Genomic DNA, 4,883 nt, shown 5'->3' with positions numbered 1-4,883 from the left:
GTTTTGATAAATTAAGGTTCGAGTGCTTTTGTTTGGTCCTAGTCAAGCACTTTTGAAAAAAGAGGAATAGTTCGACCACTTCTGAGAAATTAAGGCTCGGACACTTTTGTTTGGGAATAAGCAAGTGTCTTTGAATAAGGAAAAAGAAGGCCTATGTGTAACTGTGGTACCACAATAAGACGTCAATGAAGTAACAAAAATAAAATGATAAATAATAATAATAAATAAGGAAGGAAGTAAATAAATAAATAATATAGAAATGGAGGGAGAATTTGACCGTGAAACTGAATGATTTGACCTATGTGTTCTTCCAAACCATGGTCAGAACATGTTGTTGAGTGAACAGGTAAAAAATGCGTGTGACGTATGTGTGGGGTGGGTGCCTGAAAAAGATAGAGAAGGAGAGAAAGAATTGTTGAATAACTGGATGAAAACTTGTTGTGAGGGTGGATGGTTTCCTTCATTGTCAACTGCCGCTTGTTTGGTGTCATTGATGAAAGAGGTGGAACAAGCATGTGTGAAGAAAGGAAAGTTGTTGGGAAAAGAAGTAGAAAGGACAAATAGGTTGTCTCCAAGAGGAAAAAAAGTCAGAGAAAACTGTAGAAAAGTAGATAAGATGATGGCTAAGGCTAGAATGATGGCAATGGGTAGTGCATTGAAACAGTCGAGGAAGGATGTGAGAGAAGCAAGGAAAGAGAAAGAAGCAAATATGAGTGTGACTACGCCGCCAACTGCACCGCCGCCGTATGCCGAGCCGCCCAGGGAAAATGTGTTTGAGCCCGTTAACCCATTTACTGAGTCCCCATATGGGGATGCTCTTCAGATGCTGCAAAATATGCAAGCCCCCATATTAACTGTAAATGGGGGAAGCCTCAATGTTGACTGGAATGGTGAAAGTTCTGAAAGTAGCCCTCGGCTGCGATAATCTTTGGTACAAGCCGCGGCTGACGGCTTGGCAGCAGGCGTAACCGCCTCTGTGAGACAATTGGAGGAAAAATTGGACAAAGTATTGTATATGAATGAAGGGCTACAGGAGAAACTGAACCAAGCGAGAGCTTTCGGCTTGGAACTGACTAGACACTCTGAAGTACCCTAGCTAATTCGCAGCAAATGGCGTGCAATTCTTACACGCTTTGAAAAAGCTGCAGACAATGAACTAACGGAACAAAACCGTATATTGAAGGCTGAACAAGATGAATTGTTTAGGCAACGAGAGCGGGAAATGACTAAAGAAATTTCTAGTGCATTGGTGAACAGCTATCACATTGCAGATATTCAAAATCAGCTGGCCGACCTAAAATGTGCAGTTCAGACAGTGACAGGCACACACCCTGATTCTGCACTTGACCAAACTCAAGACATAAGCATGACCGGACGTCTCTCAGACAGTACTCCCCAAAGACCAGTGACGCGTTCTCAGACAATTTTTCAAGCCCCAATGATGGCAAAAGTTGACCCCGCTACAGGAAACTCTGCCATGGTTTATAAACCTTACTTGCCCTCTGACTTAAGTGTGTTGATGCAGAAACTTCTCCCAATGCAGGTGGGGGGTGAAAATTGGTTGAGATCTGTGCAGAGAGCGACTACAGGGCAGATTTTAACCGCAGGGGATGTGCGCGCGCTCTTGACACCTGCGTGCCCTCTTTGTCAACTAGAAGTGTTGATGAAAAATTCAGGGATGTCCTCTTTAATGGATGGTAAGGCCCTCTCACAAGATAATTACCTTACACTGTTCAGCGCTTGACTCACTGTTTCCTATTCCTGAGCTTGTCATTTCAGACTTGGTGTTCGCTCCAAAAGCTGACCGTGCCCATTGACCGTTGGCTGTCTCATCTGAAACACCACCTGAGGAGGTATGCTAAAAAAAATTGTCAAAAACAAAAAAACATAGGAATACTGAATTACAATTAGCAATTATGCAATTACAAAGCTTGAAGAAACAAGAGGAGAATATTGCTCCTCCGGCTTCTACTGTTAGACATAACAGTTGGTGACGAGTTGAGTGTATTATGTATCAGTCAGGTCCATTCATGGGCCGGAACCAGTGCTACAACTGTGGCCGCACTGGACACTGGGCTCGTGACTGTCGTTAACGCCCACAAGGCTGGAGAGGCAGAGGAGGCAGGCGTCAACAAGAAGGGCGCGGCTACAACCAGCCGAGGGGACGTGGTTACCCCTCACCACAAACACAGAACGCTCCACAGTGCCAAGCTCCACCCCAGCAGCAGTATCCGCCTGTGCCAAACCAGCAGTTCCTGCCGCCATCTGGTGGACAGTTTCCGCATTGATGGGGCCCTGAATTCACATGCCAAAGTCTGCAGGAACCTATGATTGAACTGACGGTAGAAGGAACTTCTTTACCATTTGTGGTCGACACTGGAGCTCGTCACTCCACCGTTATGACATTGCCACCTGATAGTTCCCTCACCGCCGAAGGCATTTCATTAGTTGGATTCAAGGGAGAAGAAACTATCCTGCATATGACAACTCCTATACACACCCAGTGTTTCACACAAACTTTGCTTCGCTCCTTTGTGTACGCACCAAACTGTCCAGTGAATCTTTTGGGAAGAGATCTTCTCATAAGGACTGCTCCGTTGATCCAGTGTAGCCCGGACGGGCTCACTCTTCAGTTTCCAGACGGACATACTTATTACTGCGCTGGTGACTCCGCCTCCAACGTCTCCACCCAATTTCCAGTGGTGCCTCAACACGCCATGACCTGCGCCACTGCTGACATCTACTGGGCAAAGATTGACACTGAGAATTGCTGAGAATTTTTGGACTCTTTGGTCTTCTTGGGTTCGTAATCTCAGATTGTATGATATGGTATTTGATTGTATTCATTGCACCCTTTTCTATGACAGATATGGTGATGAGATGTACAGTGAAGCGTTCCGACCAATTGATGACAACAGCTGGGAGTTGCGTGTGGGTGATCTGTTTGCAGGCAAACCCGGTATGGCTTATTCAGTTGCTCTGACTGAAGAACAGTCACGATGGTATAGGATGGCAAATCCACCTGATCCATCTGTGTCATCCTCATGTTTCACTGATGGTGTCATCCCAGCACACGGCGAAATATTTGGGTCCATTTGTCCTGTCTTGCACACAAGCAACTGATTGGCAACCCTCTTTACATACAGACTTGCTGTATTCCAAATTTCTTGATGCCTATTGGATTAAATCCGATTTATTCACATCCATGTCTGTTTTAGAACACCAACTTTTGGACCGACATCATGGAAGAGAAACATCTGACAGCGAGCTTGCTGGTGACATGTTGCAATCCTGCAACTACTGACCCTACTGATGTGGGCCCATGTAATGTTACTCCAGTAACTTTTAAAATGAAACCCGACTCCATTTGGGTACCACGGTACCCCATGAAGGAAGAAGGACGAATTGGCATCTCAGTAACTATTGAAGGGTTACTAAAAGCAGGGGTTATTTGCAAAGTTGATAGGTCTAACTACAATAGTCCTATCCTCCCAGTAGAAAAGAAAAATACTGGTAAATTTTGAATGGTACATGATCTAAGAGCTATTAATGCTGTAGTTATGACCCCTACCCTGCCGGTGCCCAATCCTCACTCGACTGTCACAAATCACTCCATCACACACTAATTTTATTTGCATTGATCTTGCTAATGCATTCTTTTGTATTCCTCTTGACCCGTCCATGCAGAAGTATTTTGCATTTACGTGGAATAATGAGTGTTACTCCTACACCCATCTTCCTCAAGGTTTTGTGTTGTCTCCTGGACTTTTTAATGATTACCTTCGACAGTTGCTGTCACCTCTCCAACTTCCTCCGGATGTTCTTTTGGTGCAGTATGTGGACAACCTACTACTAGCTGCACCATCCGAGGCGTCCTGCCTTCAAGCTACACAGCTCCTTTTGAGCCATCTGGCTTCAGTAGGTTTGAAGTGCTCCAGAGACAAACTCCAAATTGCCCGACCTCGGATTTTTTTCCTGGGTCGTCTCGTCTCGAGACATGGAACAGGTATGTCTCCGTCACACAAAGATGACATCTTGCACCATCCCAAACCAACAAACGTCAAACAAATGTTGGCTTTTCTGGGTCTTTGCAACTATTCCAGACATCATGTTCCGGATTTTGCGGAACTGACTCATTCTCTCAAGACAATTAGTTAATGAAAAAGGAATGAGAAACTTATCACAAATTCTTTTTTGGACTTCAGCCGCTGAAAACTCTTTTGTTCTGCTTAAACAGTTCTTGTCATCAGCTGCGGCTCTTGTCATTCCTGACTACAACAAGATGTTCTTTCTGGATGTTTCTGAAAAAAACAGCAGTGTTTCTGCTGTTCTTTATCAGAAGGGGGAGATAGGTGAAAGACATGTTTGCCTTTATGCATCACCTCTTGAAAAATATGAACAACGTCATCCTCTTTGTGCAGCCTTTGCTTCAGCATTAGCTCGCCTGATTCAGAAAACATCTCATATTGTGTTACATCACCCGCTGACAGTACGTACATCACACAGTACAGTGCAGTACGTAACCAGCCAAGCATTTACTATGACAGGGGGACGACAGAGAAAGATTGAATCAGTCCTGACACAACCCCACATTTTGTTTATACTTGAAGGAATTAACATGGCAGAAGGCCTGTTGGAAGGACAACCCCATTGCTGCACTCAGCGAACTTTGGAAGAAAACTCACTGAGAAAAGACCTTTACGACACACCACTGGACGACCCAGACTTGACGTTATTTACGGACGGCTGTTGTTTTAAAGGCGACAAAGGACTCCAATCAGGTTTTGCTGCAACACAAATGATAGGAACACATTTTGACACGATAGTGGCAGAGAGACTCACAGGGCCACAGTCAGCTCAACGAGCAGAAATAGTGGCTGTAA

General features: G+C 44.7%; 1 pseudogene; it reads left to right on the top strand.

The window, feature by feature from the left end:
* The first annotated feature begins 2,327 nt into the window (after positions 1 to 2,327).
* Positions 2,328 to 3,304, top strand: LOC147170315 (uncharacterized; annotated as a pseudogene).
* Positions 3,305 to 4,883: the final 1,579 nt, after the last annotated feature.

Source organism: Leptonotus elevatus, chromosome 8 (genome assembly GCF_054856555.1).
Source record: "Leptonotus elevatus isolate MCC_2025b chromosome 8, RoL_Lele_1.0, whole genome shotgun sequence".
Taxonomy (NCBI): domain Eukaryota; kingdom Metazoa; phylum Chordata; class Actinopteri; order Syngnathiformes; family Syngnathidae; genus Leptonotus; species Leptonotus elevatus.
Note: the sequence above shows the minus strand (reverse complement) of the source record. Positions and strands in the feature narration are given on the sequence as shown.